Here is a 21,531-nt window from a genome sequence, read left to right on the forward strand (position 1 = left end):
CACAGCTCCACCAACAGTGTAATAGTGTCCCAGATTTCCCACATCCCTTCCAACAATGATCATTATCCTTCCTGGTCATACTGGCCAATCTGAGAGATGTGAGGTGCTACCTAAGAGAAGCTTTAATTTGCATTTCTCTAATAATTAATGATTTAGAGCATTTTTTCATATGGCTATGGATTGCTTTGATCTCCTCATCTGTAAATTACCTTTGCATATCCTTTGACCATTTGTCAATTGGGGAATGGCTTTCTGTTTTAAAAATATGACCCAGTTCTCTGTATATTTTAGAAATGAGTCCTTTGTCAGAATCATTAGTTGTAAAGATTGTTTCCCAATTTACTACATTTCTTTTGATCTTGATTACATTGGTTTTATCTGTGCAAAAGCTTTTTAATTTAATGTAATTGAAATCATCTAATTGGTATTTGGTGATGTTCTCCAACTCTTCCTCAGTCATAAACTGTCCCCCTTTCCATAGATCTGACAGGTAGACTAGTCCTTGATCTTCTAATTTTCTTATAGTATTGTTTTTTATGGCTATGTCCTGTAACCATTTGGATCTTATCTTGGTAAAGGGTGTGAGGTGTTGGTCTAATCTAAGTTTCTTCCATACTAACTTCCAATTATCCCAGGAGTTTTTATCAAAGAGGGAGTTTTTATCCCAATGACCAGACTCTTTGGGTTTATGAAACAGCAGATTACTATAATCCTCTCCTGCTTTTACACCTAGTCTATTCCACTGGTCCAACACTCTATTTCTTAGCCAATACCAATCAGTTTTGATGACTGATGCTTTATAATATAATTTTAGATTGGGTAGTGCTAAGCCACCTTCGTTTGCACTTTTTTTCATTAAACTCCTGGCAATTCTTGACTTTTTATTTCTCCATAAGAATTTACTTAAAATTTTTTCTAACTCATTAAAGTAATTTTTTGGAATTTTGATTGGTAGGGCACAAAACAGATAGTTTAGTTTTGGTAGAATTGTCATTTTGATTATATTAGCTCTACCTATCCATGAGCAGTTGATATTTGCCCAGTTATTTAAATATGATTTAATTTGTGTGAGAAGTGTTTTATAATTGTTTTCAAAAAGATTCTGAGTCTGTCTTGGCAAATAGACTCCCAAATATTTTACTCTGTCTGAAGTTACTTTGAATGGGATTTCTCTTTCTAGCTCTTCCTGCTGTTTCTTTCTAGACATATATAGAAAAGTTGAGGATTTATGAGGGTTTATTTTATAACCTTCAACTTTGCTAAAATTGCTAATTGTTTCTAGTAGTTTTTTAGATGATTTCTTGGGATTCTCTAGGTAGACCATCATGTCATCTGCAAAGAGTGAGAGTTTTGTCTCTTCCTTCCCAATTCTAATTCCTTCAATTTCTTTTTTCTTCTCTAATTGCTGATGCTAACATTTCTAATAAAATATTGAATAGCAGTGGTGATAATGGGCACCCTTGTTTCACCCCTGGTCTTATTGGGAATGCCTCTAGCCTCTCCCCATTGAATATAATGCTTGTTGATGATTTCAGATAGATCCTGCTAATTATTTTAAGGAACAGTCCATTTATTCCTACACTCTCTCTCTAGTGTTTTTTAATAGGAATGGATGCTGTATTTTGTCAAAATCTTTTTCAGCATCTATTGATATGATCATATGGTTTCTGATAGGTTTGTTGTTAATATAATTGAGTATACTAACAGTTTTCCTAATAATGAAGTAACCCTGAATTCTGGGGATAAATCCTACTTGATCATAATGTATTATCCTAGTGAAGACTTGTTGTAGTCATTTTGCTAAGATTTTATTTAGGATTTTTGCATCTATATTCATCAGGGAAATAGGTCTATAATTTTCTTTCTCTGTTTTAACTCTTCCCAGTTTAGGTAACAGTATCATATTGGTCTCATAGAAAGAGTTAGGGAGAGGTCCATCTTTCCCTATTTTTCCAAAGAGTTTATATAGGATTGGAACCAATTGTTCCTTAAATGTTTGGTAGAATTCACTTGTGAATCCATCAGGCCCTGGAGATTTTTTTTAGGGAGTTCAATAATGGTTTGTTGAATTTCTTTTTCTGAGATAGGGTTGTTTGAGTATTTAATCTCTTTTTCATTTAACCTGGGCAACTTATATTTTTGCAAATATTCATCCATTTCCCTTAGATTATTAAATTTATTGGCATAGAGTTGGGCAAAATAATTTCGAATTATTACTTTAATTTCCTCCTCATTGGTGGTGAGTTCACCTTTTTCATTTATGATACTAGCAATTTGGTTTTCTTCTTTGTTTTTTTCAATCAAATCGACCAGAGGTTTATCAATTTTATTGGTGTTTTCATAATACCAACTTTTGGTTTTATTCATTAATTCAATAGTTTTTTTTACTTTCAATTTTATTAATTTCTCCTTTAATTTTTGCAATTTCTAATTTGGTATTTGGAATATTTGATTTGTTCTTTCTCTAATTTTTTTAGTTGCATGTTTAGTTCATTGATTTCCTTTTTCTCCAATTTATTCATATAAGAATTTAGAGCTATAATATATCCCCTGAGAGTTTCTTTGAATGAATCTCATAGTTTTTGGTATGTTGTTTCATCATTATCATTATCTAGGATAAAATGGTTAATTCTTTCTATAATTTGTTTTTTGGTCCACTCATTTTTTAAAATGAGGTTATTCAGGTTCCAATTTGTTCTGGATCTATATCTCCTTGGCCCAATATTGCATATGACTTTTATTGCATTGTGATCTGAGAAAGATGTATTCACTATTTCTGCCTTTCTGCAGTTGATCATTAGGTTTTTATGTCCCAGTACATGGTCAATTTTTGTATAAGTTCCATGTACTACAGAGAAAAAGGTATATTCCTTTCTATCCCCATTCCATTTCCTCCATAAGTCTACCATATCCAATTTTTGTAACAATCTATTTACCTCCACAATTTCTTTCTTGTTTGTTTTATGATTCAATTTACCTAGAACTGATAGTGGGAGGTTGAGGTGTTCCACTAGTAGAGTTTTGCTGTCTATATCTTCCTGTAGTTCTTTCAGCTTCTCCTCTAAATATTTGGGTACTGTCCCACTGGGTGCATATATATTCAATATTGAAATGGCTTTTTTGTCTATGGTACCTTTTAAGAGGATAAAGATTCCTTCTTTATCTCCTTTAATGCTATCTATTTTTGCTGCTGCTTTGTCTGAGATAGGAATTTGTACACCTGCTTTTTTAACTTCAGCTGAAGCAAAATATGTTTTGCTCCAACCTTTTACCTTTACTCTATATGTATCTCTCTGCTTCAAATGAGTTTCTTGTAAGCAGCATATTGTAGGATTCTGGTTTTTAATCCACTCTGCTATTTGCTTACATTTTAAGGGAGAGTTCATCCCATTCACATTCAAGGTTATGATTACTAATTCTTTATTGCCCTCTGTGCTATTTTCCCTCTGTTTGTATTTTTCCCCCTTTCCCCCCTTTTAACCATATTTCCCCAATATTTTTTTTCTGAATACCTTCCCCTTCAATGTGTTTACCCTCCTATATCACACCCTCCCCTTTCTTTCCCCTTTCCCTTTTTCCCTTTTCCCTTCCCTTCCTTTTGTTATTTCCCCTTATTTCCCCCACTCCCCTTCCCTTTCTCCATCCCCCTCCCCTTTTTTCCCTTTTAATACTTGAAAGGTTAGATGTTTTATAAGTTAACTGAGTATGTGTAGGTTGACTTTAAGCCAAGTCCAATGAGAAGAAGATTCAGGTGTTTCTCCTCTGCTCCCTTCTTCCCCTCTATTACCATAGGTTTTTTGTACCTCTTAGTGTAATGAGATTTGTCCTTTTCAATCCCCTCCCTCCTCCTTTCTCTTTCCTGTCCCCCTTTTTAGGGAGGTAAGGTATTTTTTTAGATCATTCTATCTATGGCATAGAAAATTCTGAGTGTCTGTGCCTTCTAGTTCAGTATACTGTATTGAATAGAGTCAAAATTCCTGAGAGTTATTAGAGTCTTTCTCCCAAGTGGGGTTAAAGCAAGTTACATCCCATTAGATAGCAGTCTCATGGAGAAGTCATGGATTTCCATCATTTCTGGGTAGGTTTTTCTCTCTGTTAGAGTTACATTTCTCAGGGTTTATGAGAGTCTCTTTTCCCTACCCCCCATGCTGGGATATAGCCAGTTTCAACTTACCGGATTGCTTTTTTTTTCCTTTTACTGCCCCCCCCTTTTGTTTTACCTTTTCATGTGTCTTTTGAACCTCCTGTTTGATGTCCAAATTTTCTGTTTAGCTCTGGTCTTTTCATCAGAAATTTTTGGAATTCTTCCATTTCGTTAAATGTCCATCTTTTTCACTGGAAGAGAAGGCTCAGCTTTGCAGGAAAGTAGATTCTTGGCTGCATTCCAAGCTCCTGTGCTCTTTGAAATATCTCATTCCAGGTCCTTCGATCCCTTAAAGTTGATGCAGCCGGGCCCTGCGTGATCCTTGATATTTAAATTGTTTCTTTCTGGCTGCTTGCAGGATTTTCTCTTTTATCTGATAGTTCTGGAGTTTGGCCACAACAGTCCTTGGTGTTTTCATTTTAGGATCTTTTTCTGGTGGGGATCGCTGTACTCTTTCAGTAACTACTTTACCCTCCAATTCCATGATATCAGGGCAGTTTTCCATCACTAGATCCTGTAATATTAAGTCCAGGCTTTTTTTCTCTTTATTGTTTTCATGAAGTCCTATAATTTTCAGGTTGAACCTCCTCGATCTATTCTCGAGATCAGTGTTTTGTTGATGAGCTATTTTACATTTGCTTCTATTTTTTCCATTCTTTGATTTTGTTTAACTGACTCTTGCTGTCTCATGGAGTCATTAGTTTCTGTAGACTCCACTTTTTTGGGGGGGAGGTGTTTTCTTCATTAACCTTTTGCAACACCTTTTCCAATTGGTCCATTTTACTTTTGAAAGAGCTTTCCATTTGACCAATTGAGGTTTTGAGAGAATTAATTTCTTTTTGCATTTGCTCGTTTGAGGATCTGAGAGATTTATTCTCCTTTTGTGTTTGCCCAATTGTACTTTCTAAGGTTTTGTTTTCTTGTTGCAAGGTATTAATTGTCTCTCCCAAATTTTTAAGCTCCTTCCTTTTTTCTTCAAGGAAGTCTTTCTGTGCTGGAGACCAGATTGTATTCTCCTCAGAGGTTCCAGATCTCTCTGAGTTGGTGTCTTTCCCTTCCAGGAATTTTTCTATGGATCCACCTTTTCACTGACCCTTCTTCATTATGCTAAAACCTTGAGTTGGGGCGGGGGGGGGCTGGCTCACCTGGGCTTGGGATCGCCAAAGTCTTTACTGAGTGCAGTTTCTCTGGCTGGCCAGTAGGAGGTGCTGGTTGCTTTCTCTGTAGTGTCTGTGACCTTGGTTGAGAGGCCTTCTCCCTTTGCCGGAAGGCAGGAATCAGAACTATTGAATTCTTTTGCCTTCAATCAATGGTGGGCTTTACCCTGGCCTGAGGTCATTCCTCAGCTAGGCTGGTTCTTTTGCTCACACACCTGGGCCTGAGGCAAAAATTGTTTGCAATTGTTTGTTTTGGAGGAGGCCTCAGTGCAATGGAGGCATGGACTCAGAGTTTCTCAGACCTGAGGAGCCCAGGGATGGTGTCCGCAGCTCTCCTGCACCAGACCTCTCCCCACAGCCCCTTCCCCATGCTCCAGGGGGACAGCACCAACACCAGAGCTTCTGCTTCCCCACGGATCCAAGCCCCTTTTGTCCAGCCCTACCACTTATCCAGCAAGTCCGGCTCTCGGGCCCTCAGACTCCCAGTTTCAATTCAGCTGTTAATCTGGCTGATATAGGGCTGATCCTCCCTCTGAGCCCAGACTCACCCTCCATTACTCTGCCAAGGCTGCTATGGGAGGCAAATCCTGAGGTAGATGTTCCTTCTCCTGGCTTTTCTTTCTGGGTTTTGTGGTTCGGATTTCTTTTAAGAGGTTTGTTTCATGTGATAGATGCGGAAGAGATCAGGAGACTTTAGAACTGTGCCTGTCTTCTCTCCGCCATCTTGGCCGGAAGTCCTAGGAACTTTTTTCTTGTGAGAAATTTTTTTTTCTGGCTTTTTCCTCTCTTACCTGCCTTTCAGTTACAACTTTTTTTTGGTGAACTTCTTTGGACACTATTTTCCCTTATTGCCTGACTGCAGTTCTTTTTATTCAATAAAGAAACCTTTATTTTTTTTTCATTTCTGTGATACATCAGCAACTACCAATCTATCATCATCTACTCCATTCTGGGTCACTGGCAAAGTCCTTTCTCCCCTGAGTTTCAAATATTACTTCTCTTCAGATGACTTCTGACTAAATCTCTAGCTCCATACTCTCTTTTGAGCTCCAACTTGTAATTCTAATATTGTTGAGTAGATTCCCCCTGGCAACTCAGATTCAACATGCCTAAACTGAACTTATCTACGTAGTTTGCAATAATAATTCTACACTCATAAATGAGAGCAGAAGAAAGGAAAATATAATTAACACCACCTATTTTAATGCTAAACACCTGTAAAATATTTTTGATTGTTTATTGTGAAACTGACTTCTAGAAAATGATTTTACCTAAAATTATTTTTTTCTCAGATGAATTTAAGTCAAAACTGCAAGACCCTTAGCTATATATTATTTAAATTTTCAGTCTCTAGCCAGTGGATGAAATTTGGCAAAGTTATTGATGTTATATTCTTTCTGGAATCTATTACCCAACCTCTGTATCTGAGGCTAGAAACTACCATGTTACAGACATCCCCTTCCCTAAGATGAGTTTTATTTAGTGAGATAGTGGATTCTGGAACTCAAAAAAAATGGAACTTAAAAAATATTTAGGGTTCATTCACAGAATCACAGAAAAACTGAGTTGGAAGGAAGCTTGAGGGCTTTTAGTTCCACCTACATTTGGATGTTAGTGATGTTTAAAGCATTCTTGATAAGCAGTCATCCAGATTCCACTTGAAGTTATCTAGGGATAAGAAATCCACTATTCCATGAGGCAAATCATTCCATTTTTTGATAGTTCTATTATTCAGGTTTTCCTTATATGGAGACTAAACTTGCCTCTCTTGTGAATTTCATCCATGGGATTTAAAGTACAAGTCCAGTTGAACTTCTACATGAGAGCCTTTAAAATAGCTATCATATTCCTAATTCATTCCTTGATTCATTCATCAAAATTTTAAGTGGCTACTTGGCATTGTTTTATTTTATGGGAGATATAAAATTCAGTAAGATATTTCTCTGCCTACATTCAAACCAACCAAAACTGAAATAAAAAGTTTCAGAGTTTAAAATGTTCTCCTTATTAGGAATTACACTTTGTATTTGTCCCTAAAGGACTTAATAGTAAGCTATTTAAATAGCCAATGTAAGGATGATATATTATTTTAGGCAGCAGGTGTAGAGGGACTTTATTAAATACTGGAAGACCAAACCTCAATGAGATCATTTCTTAGGAGTATGCATGGATGATCAGGATTTGCTTGAGAAATCTATATGCCTTTATATAATATCTTTTATTTTTTATGTAAATATTTATATATATTATACAATATGTATAATATATATTATATATATATATATAGGCACATACAAATATATACTCATAGCTCACAATATGCTCATATGTTTCCCTCCATGATGAATGTACACATATGTATAAACTGAATATGAGAAATTAGTGAAAGAAAGTAGAGACTGTGATTATAGGTGACTTGTTCTTTAAATCTAGTAGAAAATGGGGGATTTATACAAGAAAAAAAGTCAGAGAGGATGAAAGAACTTTTAAAAATGACAGACACTTGACTGAAGACAGAAGAGAAGAAACCAAAAAATCGACCTTTGGTAGCATGTTGGTCTTTTCCTTAAAATCACATTTCATTAAATGACAAAACTGTCAAAACGATGTAAGAAATGACCAAAAACAATGGTTTAAGGAAAACCTGAGGAAGACTTGTATGAAATAATCATGTTTCTTATTTGTCCTTTGAAATCATATTTGACTGCTCAATTGATCAGAGATTCTTATAAGTTTTTCAAAGTTAATTTTATAATGCTATTGTTACTGTATAAATTGTTCTACTTGCTTTATTCACTTCTTTCTTCCTTAATTTCTACAAATCTTTTCAGGTTTACCTGAAATCATTGCTTTTTCATTTCTTACAATGCAAGAAAATCACTTTATAGCAATTGAACACAGTTTGACAACCATAACCCTTTTTGTTTCCAGTATTTTGCTACAGTAAAAAGAATTACTTTAAACATTTGGGTATGTATGGGTATTTGTCACCAGTTTTGATTTCTTTAAGGTATGGCCATGGTAGTAATATTACTAGTTCTCTAGTATAAGCAGTGGTTAATTGCTTTTTGGGTATACATTCAAATTACTGTCAGGGAGAGTTGAATCATGTCAATTCTGAAACCAATAGTTCACAAATATGCATGTATTTGTGCAGCCTTGCCAGCAACTGTCATTTTTTATCCTCATTTTTTCTATTGCTATAATTATTGGTGGAACCTCAAATTTAATGTGTATTTCTCTAATTATTAGTAATTCATAATATTATATATATAGATAACAGATTGCTTTAAGAATTGCTTGCTTTAACACATTTGATGTCTATTTCTTTTTTATAAAATTTCAAATAAGCTATCAGTGCTTTAGACAAGTAAACTTTTTTCTTAATAATTAAAAAAAGAATAGCTTGCTTATATTGTTTACTCACTTTTCTATTGGGGGTCAGTTAATATCTTTCTTTGTTTGAATCACCTCATTTCCTTATATACATGCACACATATGTACATATTAGTATCACTTATTAGAACTTTTTCAGAGTTTAACATCGTACAAATATCTTACCCATTAACTATGTGCCTATTAATTTGCCCACTAATTTTACTTGGGAAAGTATTTTCAATTTAATATAATACAAATTGCACATCTCTTCATCTCTTTTCCTCTTCATCCTTTGTCTATTCAGTAACTTTTCCCATCCAGAATTACATAAAGTATTTTCTTTCCTGTTTCTTAATTTTATTTCACCTTTTAAATCTTAGATTAGTCAGTATTTATTTTTTCAAAACCCACCATGTATCAGATATTTGTGCTGTACATTGGCCGTATAAAAAGAGACAAAATCCTGTCTCTTCCCCCAGGAAGATCACAATTCAATGGGAGAGACACTAAAAAAAACAAATAAATACAGACTAAAGAGGAAATAACAGAGAGAAAGAGAGCAGTTGAATTAAGTATGGTTGTGAAATATTTCCTAAAGACTATGGAACTTTAGCTATTACTAAAAAGGAAGTCAGAGAAGTCAGGTGGTAGATAAAAGAAAGGAGAAGATTTCTAAAATGGGGCATAGCCAGAGAAAATGCCTAGAACAGAGAGATGGAGAATCTTATTTGGGTAACAAAGAAGGTTAGCACTACTGGATGAAACAATACATAGCAAGGAGTAAGATGTAAGAAGATAGCAAAGGAAGGAAAGGACCTAATTATGAATGGTTTTGAATACTAAATAGAGGTATTTGTATTTGATTGTCATAAGGAGCCATTGAAATTTAATGAGTAGGAGCTATTCCTAACTTAGATATGCATTTTAAGAAAATTTGAATGGAGGATACATTAGAATGGGGAGGGACTTAAATTGGATTGAACTACTAGGAAATGCAAAAATCAAGCCTTGAAGTTATGGGGGCCTACACCAAAGTAGTAGAAGAGTCAGTCTCGAGAAAAGGGCAAATTTCAGAGTTGTCACAAAAGTGAAATAAACACGGGGCACCTAGGTGGCTCAGTGGAGGAGCTGCTAGGTGGTGCAGTGGATAGAGCACAGGTCCTGGAGACAGGAGTACCTGAGTTCAAATCTGGCCTGAGATGCTTAATAATTCCCTAGCTGTGTGGTCTTGGGCAAGCCACTTTAACCCCATTGCCTTACAAAAACCTTAAAAAAGTGAAATAAACAGGTACTTCATATTGAGGATAACAACTGGATTTTCAGCCTCAAGCATTACAATGATGGTGTTGAATTATAGGGAAGATAAGAAGGAAGGATTTAAGGGGAGAAAAGAGTCTGAGTTTGGAACTTTCAAATTTACAATATCTATTGGATAAACAGAGAAGCTTGAAATGCAGTTGGAAATATGAAATTGAGGTCAGCAGTGGGGTTAGGGGAATACAAAGTTACATTTGAAAATTGTCAAAATAGAGATTGTAATTGAATCCATTATATCTGATCAGATCACTAAGTAGTATAAAAGGAGGAGAGAAGACCTAGATCAGAATTCTGTTGGAGACTAGTGTGATTAGAGGGCATGGTCTGAATGAATTTCCAGCAAAGAAGATTTAAGAAAGAATGGTCAGATAGGTAGGAGGAGAACCAGGAGATTCCAAACCAGGTGACCCAGAATACTAGAGAGAAGAGAATATGCTGGGGGAGAGGATAATCAATAGAGTTTAGGGCTGCAGAAAGATTGAGAATGAGAATTGAGTTAGTATTCAATTGGATTTATACAATATTTATACCTAATTAGAACTTTACTGATGGGGTATAGGTTCTTGATCTAAATCTAGATTACTTTAAATTACTTTCAATTTTCCTATAAGTTTTTGGTGATTAATAGGCCCCTATGCATTATCATATAGATTGAGGTCTTTTGTTTTATCAAACACTAGGTAACTATGGTAATTTGTTCCTCTCTGCTGTGTATATAATCTGTTCCACTGACTGACTTTTTTTTTTTCTTGCAAAGCAATGGGGTTAAGTGGCTTGCCCAAGGCCACACAGGTAGGTAATTACTAAATGTTTGAGGCCCGTTTGTACTCTGTACTCCACACTCCCAGGTCAGTGTTCCATCCCCTGGGCCACCCAGCTGCCCCCACTGATTGACTTTTATAAATGTTTAACCAGTATAAAACAGTTTTTGACTGTTTCTGCTTGGTAATTATAGTTTCGAGATGTAAACACTACTCATCTCTCTCTTTTCATACTTTGTCATTATTTTCCTTCATATCTTGAACATTTGCTTCCTCCAGCTGAGTTTTCTTATTATGTTCTCTTATTCACTAAAGTAGTTCTGGGAAAGTTTGATCAAAATAGAATTGAGTAAATTGATTTAGAAAGCATTGTTATTTTTATTATATTAGCATGACTTAATGGCTAATAACTGATTCCTCTCCATTTATTTATGTTAGTTTTATTTGTTGAAACAGTGTCTTACAGTTGTATTCTTATAATTTCTTTGTATCCTTTATTTAATAGGTGGACTCCTAAAGATTTTTTAAATGGAATTTATATTTCTATTATTCCAGGCTATGATTTGTTGACACTATTGAGAAAACTGATGATTTTTGAGGTCTTGTTTTCTATTTTACCACTTGTTAATTAATTAAATTATTTTTTACTTATCATTCAGCAGTCTTTATGAGGCCTGTGGGTTTTAGCTACTTTTTTTTTTTTTTTTTAGATTTTTGCAAGGCAAATGGGGGTTAAGTGGCTTACCCAAGGCCACACAGCTAGGTAATAATTAAGTGTCTGAGACCAGATTTGAACCCAGGTACTCCTGACTCCAAAGCTGGACCACTATGACACCTAGAAGCCCCTTTAGTTACTTTCAATGTAATAATTCATACATAGTAAAGGGTACATGTGGATCTCTCTCTTTCCTTCTTTCTGTATACAAATCCAAATAAATATAACTCAGGAAACATAATATTTATATATATATATATATATATGTATATATATATATATATATATATATACATATATATATATATGTGCCCATACACATTGTCATATATACATAAAAACATGCATATCAATATCTATACACAATATATAGCACCATAAATAGACTATTAAATTAAAAGTAATGAAAAAACAAAAATTCATTTCAAGCTAAATGTTCATATTATAATACTCTTTGATGTTAGAATTTATTCCCGTCTTACTGTGGCTGATCACATGTTTGAATGTTGAAATGTAATAGGTTGGATTGGTTGCTGTTATACTCATATGTTAGAACATATTTAACTATAAATATTTGTATCACACTATTTATTCTTATTTTCAACATTCTTATAGAAAGAACAATGTCGGAAAATGAAAAACTGGAGATAATTGGAGAAATGTAGGTAATGTAAAAATAAGACATCAATGAATTTAATTTGAAAAACGTTTTCTGATGTTTGTTCATGAAGTAAAAAATTCTTTCACACCTTAATAATTATAAGAATATAGTCGCAAAATAGCTCTGAATCAAAAGAGATTCATACTATGAATAACATTTTAATGTTCCATGCATTTTATTGCAATAACTTTTAATTTTATAATCTACCATGAAAATCATTATGCATATAAGTGACTGTATGTGTATATGAACATATATATGCACACTAAAAGAAAGACTTTTCTACTGGCCCAGTTAAGAAACAATGAATGTCTAAAGTAAGGTAGCAAACAAATGGACAGGTGGAATAAATGTTAAGATCTAAAAGTAAATATGTTCTATATTTATATGAATTCATTATAGTTTGAGATACTTAGGTATATATACACACACATGCCATTATTGCCTTTTCCTTTAGAATGTAATGATCTTGTTAGTAGAGATTCTTTTATTCTTTGTCACAGTAACTAACAAGTACCTGGCACATGGAAGATACTCAGTGAAACCTTGAAGGGTAGAAGATCAAGGGAAATAGAGGCCAGATCCACATTTTTCAGAGATGTTCTTTATAGAATTTTTACATTGAGTAAGGTTGGAATAGTTACCTCCAAATTACTCTTTATAGGCTTTCAGTGATCAGGACTGGAATGTTATCCTTGGGGTGGGGTGAAGACAAAAACAGAGTTCTCATGCAAAAACCAAATTGCATAAAACAAACTATCATTTTGCCATTACATATTGATGCTTCTGCTATTGAATATTACTTCCTTTATTCTATGCTGATCTCCCCCCCCATCTCTACTATTGAACCACAATAATGGCATAGTCTAGATGCCAATGCCAACCCTTTGGATTTTTTATCTAACAAACTGATCTTACCCAATAGCAATAATTTCATCTTTGGAGCAGTACTTTTACTTAACCATAGATTCAACTGTTGCCTCTTCAAATTAACACTTTTCCCCCCTTTTGTTCATGATAATGGGCTATAATCACTAACTCACATTGTTCTTGGAGAAGGAAGAAATATATCTGAAACTCTGATGCTAATTAAACAGAACCTTCTATTCCCTAAATATTCTACCCATATGGGCTTTAAAAAAGGCATGTTGGAGAGTGATACTAAAATTAAATGCTCCATACAATGAGTCATGACACTTAACTGAAAAATCATCATTTTTAACAAAATGGAATTGGTCCAAGAGTCAATATCTCTAGTCCATGGAGAATGAAAAAAGGAACAATAAACTGCAATCATGGAAGTTCAAAGTCTACTTTTCCATGTATTTATCCAATTCTTGACAGCTTAATTTCATGAATCAATTAAATTTGGGAGGAAAAATTCATGACATTTAGCCTGGAAAATGATCATCTATCTTCATTACTTAGGAAGTTCTAGCCTGTAGGGGTAGAAATTTGGAACTCTGCCTTAGAAGTATCCTAGTCAGCCATCTCATGAAGTATGCCACATCAATTTAATAGTCATCCTTCCTGAATTTTTCTTTGAGATTTTTAATGTATAGTTTATTCTGTATGAATTATGGTGGACTGGTGTTTTTGCTACTTTAATAACTGATTGGTTATTTCTTATAAACTTAAAAAAAGACTAAATGCTTAATTTTATAGAATAAAAGACTACCTGCGGCTGTTAAATCACAGAATAAGTAGAATAATTTATAGAAAGTACAAAAATATTTGTCATCTAAATTCACATAAAATAGATAGGAATATATATGATGATATTAAAATATAAATGTTTCAGTACTGTATTTTCAGTAGTCTAATAATGCCAAAGAAGAAAAAATGATAAAGACAAAATCAATAAAGAGAAAATGGGATAGAAATTTTCCTTGTGATCATTTTTATCACTATGAGATGCTATTTATTAACATAGTAAGGAGATATTTGATTTCAGGAATTATTAATTGGTATGCATATTTTTTCCATTAACCAGAAAAATTGTCGATGTTATCGAGTCATAATTAGTACAGAATAGGCTGGATGTTTGGAAGCAGAGAGTTTTTTGTAGTAGTAAAGGGAGATAAGTTGAAGCAATATATTTTCCTAGCTTTGTCTAAATAGGAAGTGGAATTATCATCAGAGTTCAAAAAGTATAATAAGGATATGAAGTAACAACTTGTTTAATATATTTTATATTATAGTAGGAAAACTAAACAATGATAATTGATTTTTGAAAATAATTGCAGATGTTTGGAAAATAAACATGAGTTTAATGTGATTATTTATCATAGCCTGTTCAAGTACAAAGAGCAATAGTAGAACAGAGAGTAGAATGATTCAAATCCTGTTTACAGCACTAGGATATAGCTTTGGGAAAAAAATCACTTAAACTTTCTTAATATTATTTCTTCATCTAAAAAATTGAAATTATGATTTTTAATACTTATATCACAGGGTTGCTTTGTGAACTAAAGGTAATAATATATGTAAAATCCTTTATAAACTTGAAAGCACTATTTAAATAATATTTTTTTGCTATAAGTTGCTATAAGTTCCAGTAAGTTTCATGCTCCTTCAGATCCTCCCCCACCCAAAAAAAAGAAGACTAAAGTGTTTGGTTTTGATTAAGAGGATGATTTGAAGCTATAGTAGATCGATCTTACCTCTCTGTGAAATTCTGATATTCTAGAACCCTTGGATAAGGGCATAAAGGCATTATTAAGATTGAAGACACACAAAATGAAATACGATAATTTTAAAAAGCATTTTAAGAATGTCTAGGGTAGAACAATATTTATTTGATAAGTTGAAAATTCAATTGAGATACAAAAATATTTATAGGTTCAGGTATAATCAGATAGTAACTAAAACATATATAATTCTTTTCATATTCTTAAGAGGAACGTAGAAGGGGAGTTCAGTGGCAGGCAAAATGAATTTATTACTTTGGATGCCAATTAGCAGGCACCTATTGCCTGCCAGTGATTCATTATTTAATGAAATCATTACTGTTTCCCTGGAGCAAAACTCCTCCTCTCTATAGAGGGCAGTGTCAGACACATGAGATAGTTTTTGGATTGCAGCCATGGCCTATCTACAATGAGGGGGGCCTGTATTTTTCGTTGCACTCTATAGGTTGTGCCTGGGGTTTGCAGGGATATCTTACTAAACATTAGATATGATGTACATCTAGCGCAATTACAGAATCATAATTCATATTAAGATAAAGCTTTTGGCTATATTTAAATGTGATAAAGTTCATATAATGGAAGTTGGCACCATTTCATTTCCTTCTGAGACTGATGCCTGAGTAAAATTCAAATTCTTTTCAGCAATTATTTTGTTTTTTATATGTAAGTTATTGCACTAGCACTGGAGATATAAAGATTGAAACGAGATGATTAAGAACAGTAACAATGATTACCAGAAACAATAAAGGCAGTGTGATATAATAGGTGAACAGTTTCACAAATGAAGGCTCTGAAATGTTAGATGATTTATCACAGACCTATCAGAAATAGAGAAACATGCTGGGAGAAGGGTTTTACAAAATGCTAGGAGAAATTTGAAGAGGGAAAGGTTCATTTTAGGATTTGTAGAGTAGATGACACCACAGATGAGGTGAATCTTGAAGGAAGCAAATACTAACAGAAAAATGTTATAGATACAGAAACAGTTTCCCCCGGTCAAGGGAGAAGGTAGCCAAAACAAAATTGAAGAGACAGTATTGTGTAAGGGACAAAAGAAGACTGAATAGGAACATAGAGTAGCCCTCTTGGCAGATAAATGTTAAGAGATTATGAGACCAACTTGAGGAATCAATCTTGAATTAGATTGTGGGATACACTTGAATACCATATTGACTTGATACTAAAATTGGAAGGCAATTGGGAGTTAGATAATTAACTGAAATCCCTCTTCCAAAATTTCAAATACAAAAGAATTAAGTATAAATAGAAATTACTTCAAACTAAAGCATTCAGGAACCTATGCGCAAGATTAATCAAAGGAAGAAGAATAAAAGGAAAACAGATTTTAGGAATTTATGCTGCTGCAGTACAGAATTTTAGAAATTGAAATAGATGAAGGGAACTCAAATTCCTATCCTGTAGCCTCTATACACAAAAAAGAATCTGCCTCTATAATATATTGAACAATCTGTGGTCCATTTTGTTTGATGACCTTCAAGGAGGAGGAAGTTCATCTTTAACATAGTTATAATTTTCAATAAAAGCTTGGCTTTAAGTCTACATTTATCTTTTAATAACTTCTATGCTTTGGCCAAATAGAGCCATCTATTCCATTCTCTTTATGACATATATTTATTGCTAAGCATTTCCTTATACTTATTAGCAGAAAGAATGATATGAACAGAATGTATGAGAAAAGTCAGAGGCTAAGTACCTTAAATAGAAAATTAAAACAAGTTTCACATGGGGGCATTATTATTAATAATACATTTTCCTTGCATCCTTGTCTGTGTCCTTTTGATAGCAATATTTTCCATCTAAAGTTTGGATTTATTTTTAATTCTTTAATTAATTTGTTATATCATGTATTGGGATATTTTCTGAAGGTATATTTCTACAGACTGTATTCTTTTTTTTAGGTTTTTGCAAGGCAAATAGGTTTAAGTAGCTTGCCCAAGGCCACACAGCCAGGTAATTATTAAGTGTCTGAGACCAGATTTGAATCCAGGTACACCTGACTCCAGGACTGGTGCTTTATCCACTACGCCACCTAGCCGCCCCATATAGACTGTAATCTATTCATGCTACTTCTAATATAATCTTTATCCTTTTCATTCTCACATCTTTCATAAAGTATTTACCAACATCCTGAAGATATTCTTTAATATCTTTTAACTTTTAGTGGGAATAGATAGAGCACACAGGTTATATTCTTGTTATTTACCACAATGGATATACAAACAGCATGGGTTATCTCATTTGGTTTCGGGTCCTAGCTTCCTTCATTGTTATGTTTTTCCATTACTTCTTTCACACAGTCATAACCTTTAACCTATTTCAAGTTCCCCCACTGGTTTCTTCATCACTTTTTGGGTAATGCATAACTTTGTCTTTCGAGGGAATGTGATGTTTTATTATTCATAGTTCTTTAGTATCAAAAAAGATTTTAATATTAAAAGGGTTGTTCTTTGAAGGTAATAGGAATAGGCTAGTGTCTATGGGGGCCAACCTTTAGTGTCTTTGAAAGTCTTGAAAATTTTCCTGAGTGATTCATCTTGTTTTTATTCTCTTCTTTCTTAATTCTACACCTGGTTGATTGTTTTCAATACTCAAAAATCATATATATATATATATATATACACATATATATATACATACATATATGTATATATATATCTACAAAAATATAAAGACATACAAAAATATGTAAATATACTGATATATGCATGTTCATATATATCTATGTTTATTTATGGATCAATAATAAACTGTTCATTCAACTACATTTCATATATTCTTGGCAATAGATATTTAAAAATACATTTAGTTTTACATGAATTCTTCCAGGTCAAGTACTTTTTTCTACCAAAGAATCTTACTGAGAGAAAATTCTATGGTATTCTAGTGCTTAATGTAATGTACACAATATCACTTGCAAATTATGGAATCTTGAGGATTTCACCATCCAAAGAAGAATATTCTTCTTCTGAGTTCTGTATACTACAACAGCTATGGCTTTGGTGAATACCTCTGTTGCCTTTTCTTTAACTTTAGTAGAAATGCAATTACTGATTTTAAAAGAAGATATAAGAACATGTCAAAGTCTCTTAATTACTCAAGTTCAATATCAATAAGATGCATCAAAAACATCAGGAATAAGTTGTGATTCTTCTTCAGAACCTTATGGAATCTTAAATACCAAATAAAAAAATCATCTTAGAATCGAAAGGGATTTTAGAAGACACCTCAATCAAAATTCTGACATACTTAGAAAGTCAGTAGAAAAGACAATTAATTTTTGCATGTACATGTCTTATGTAATAGTGAATTTACTATCTCACAAGATAATCTATTATACTGCTGAACCACTCTAAAAGTCATAAATCTTATGCTTATATTTAAGCAAAGAGGTTCACAGACTCTTATAGTTGGAAGAGATGTTGAACAAACCCTAATTCAGTACAAGCAACAATAAAAATTATATCCATGACATACCTATCAAGTATTAATTCAGATTTCAGATTTCTATAGAGGTAGAACCCATTGTCTTATGTAGCAGTCCATTCACATTTGGAATAGTATAATTGTTGGAATGTTTTTCCCCTTATCATGGGTCTGCATTTTCCTCTATGAAATTTTCGCCCATTCTTTCTAGTTCTGTAATTGAGATCTAGAAATAAAAAAAAGGTCTAATCCTTCTTTTGTAGTATTTAATAACCTTTCAAATACTTGAAGAATGCTATCAGGCTTAGTGTGTCTTCTCCAGATTATCTCTATTTACATAGACCATTCATCATATGGTATGAATTCAGGAACTTCACTACCATAGTAGCTCTCATTTGGACATTCACCAGTTTAAAAATGTCTTCCCTGAAAATGAGAATTTTAGAACTCACTGTAATGTGATCTAATCAGGGCAGAATACAGAAAGATTTTCACCATCTTAGGTCTGTGTGTTAAACATCTTTGAATAGAAGTCATTTAGTTTCTTGGCAGTTGTATCTTAGCATTAACTCATATCTAAGTTATATTCCACAAACAGCACAACCTTGTTTTCTTTTTTCTTAATAATATCTATTTCTTTCCAATTACAGGTAAAGATAATTTTCTTTTTTTGTTGTTCTTTTAAAGTAAATTTTCAACATTCATTTTTTTAAGATTTTGAGTTCAAAATTTTTCTCCTTCCCTTCTCTTTCCAAATCTACAAGCAATCTGATATAGGTTATATATACACAATGATTCTAAACATATTTTTAAGTTGTGAAAGAGAGTAAGAAAAAAAGCGAGAAAAACAACAAGAAGGAAAAAATCAATTAAAATAAAAAGTGTGCCTTTAATCTGCATTCAGAGTCCACAATTCATTCTTTGGGTGTGGATGGCATTATCCATTACAAGTCTTTTGAAATTGTCTTGGATCAGTGTATTGCTGAGATCTTTTTAAGATCATAAAAATTAAACATCTCACAAAGTTACTGTTACTGTGTACAATACTAGTAGGATCCTTTCATGTAAATTGGCTTCTAGACATCCATAACCAGGTTATGTTTGTAAAGTTGGTTTTTTTGTGTCTAAGGATGTCTTTGCTTCTGTCTGCATTACATTTCATCTTGCCCCAGGATTATAACTACTTCATTTACCTTAGGGTAAAAAAGACAAAAAGTGACAAACAATAAAGAGAAAAAATAAAAGAAAAAAAGTAAAAAAGTAAAAGCAACAACATGAGTGAATGAAGGGTTAGAATTAGAGTCAAAAAGTCCTTGGTCCAGCACTTGACTCTGACATACATTATTTGTGTGTCAATTGGCAAGTCATTTAACCTTTTAGTAACTTATTTAATGCTCTAATATTCTAAATTATATAAGAAATACTACTGATATCAGCAGATATGTCAATTGTAATTTAACAAGTAAAAGTAATTTACATAAATTATCTTATTTGTACTTCCTCTATGGAATTCATTTATGCATAGGACCTAAATGAAATTAATTAATTTTTCCTATTTTTTATTTTTAATACATTTTATTTATTTATTTTTATTCATATGCATATGTATACTTTAAAGTTACAGTCAAGTTAGCATTGTACATACATCATTTGATAAACATGTTTACAGATTAGTTATTTTTGGTATGAGGAATTAGGATTAAGGGAAAGAGATATATGAGACAATTTTTATAAAGTGTTCATCAGATTCAGAAGGGTTGTTGGTGTCTTCGTGTGTGTGTGTGTGTGTTTTGTTTTTCTTGGATGGGGATAACATAGTCCATGACTGGTCTAATACAATTGTCCTAGCTCTCTGAATTGCTGAGAGGAGCTGCTTCCTTAAAGGTGGTTCATATGCCAATGTTGTGGTTGACGTGCACATTGTTCTCTTTGTTCTGCCCCCTTCACTCAAGATCAGATCCTGTAAGTTATTCCATGCTTCTCTAGAGTCCAACCATTTATGCTTTATAATAGAACAATAATATTCCAAAGTATTTATGTACCATAATTTGTTTAGCCATTTCCCAACTGATGGGAATTCCTTCAATTTCCAATTCTTTGTCACTACCAAAATAGCTGCTATGAATATTTTGGAACCTGTAGGACTTTTCCTTTTTTTAAAATAATTTCTTCTGGATATTGTCATAGAATTGGAATTGCTGTGTCAAAGGGTATGAAAAGTTTTATTGCTTTTTGGGCATAGTTGCATATATTAATGCATTTTTGAGAGAGAATAGGGATTGGGACTAGATCTGAGATTTCATTGCTGTAAAGAAATCACATAAGAGAAAATTCCCTCCCACTTCCCACTGAGAGGTTAAGTGATTTGTGTGGGGTCATCTAGACCATATATCTCAGGGGGAAGCTTGAATTCGGGTGTCCCAACCTTCAAGGTCAACTCTGTACAGCATGCTAATGGAGTCAACCCAAATTGAAATGGGGCCACTAAAATTTTATGGAAGGATCCCTATGGATCATATATTGACTTGGAAAATCACATATTAAGATTTTCTATGTTTTTCTTTTTTATTCCTTTTGTTAGATATTTCCCAATTGCATTTTAACCTGATTTGGCACACATTTGTTTGACACTTCTGCTCTATATCATGTTGCCTCTCACTGTAAGGAAACAAAAACCAAATTCAAAATATTAAAACAAATAATGTGAAATGCCTTAGTTCTTCCAATTAAAATATAAAATCTTAAATTCTGTTCTTGGCCCCTTCCCTCTGTTCTGTGGTATTGTTTCACATCTCAATATATTCATTTCTCTCATTTGTAAAAAGGCTGTTCTAGTCCTTGCCACCTACCTACCTTGCAGGGATGCTGTGAGGATTAATGAGATCATTCTTATAAAACATTTGAGTTCCTAGGAGATAGGTGATATAAAAATATGAGGCATTATTATTCTATCATTCATATGTTAGCATTCTCACTCTTGAAAACCTCAAGGTAAAATAAAAAAGAAACAAACACAGACCCATGGTGAGAAATTTCTAATGAGATCTTTTATTCCATTTTTTCTTTAATTCTTATAATTTCAAATGGTTGATATATTAAGAAGTTAATTTCAAATTATTTTAGAAGTCTTAGGATAAGAAAACTGGCATTTCAAGGAATGTTTGTTTTAACCTATCCAGTGAGGAGGTTTCAGTTAGGATGTAAGTGAGCTCAAATGTATGATGAATGCTCATTTATTCTGTTTGAAGTAGGAGATCTAATTTA

General features: G+C 33.2%; 1 long non-coding RNA gene across 3 annotated transcripts in view; it reads left to right on the plus strand.

Moving 5' to 3' along the window:
- LOC141491257 (uncharacterized) overlaps positions 1-21,531 on the plus strand; it is a 410,135-nt gene that overhangs the window by 359,663 nt on the left and 28,941 nt on the right. The window contains exon 4 of one of the 3 annotated variants that reach the window (XR_012469541.1): positions 12,088-12,137. The exons of 1 other annotated variant lie outside the window; for it this stretch is intronic. This is a non-coding gene — a long non-coding RNA (uncharacterized LOC141491257). The remainder of the gene's footprint in view (positions 1-12,087; positions 12,138-21,531) is intronic. One more of the 3 variants, XR_012469542.1, reaches the window with a different exon arrangement.

Source organism: Macrotis lagotis, chromosome 6, assembly GCF_037893015.1.
Source record: "Macrotis lagotis isolate mMagLag1 chromosome 6, bilby.v1.9.chrom.fasta, whole genome shotgun sequence".
In the NCBI taxonomy this organism is placed as follows: Eukaryota; Metazoa; Chordata; class Mammalia; order Peramelemorphia; family Peramelidae; genus Macrotis; species Macrotis lagotis.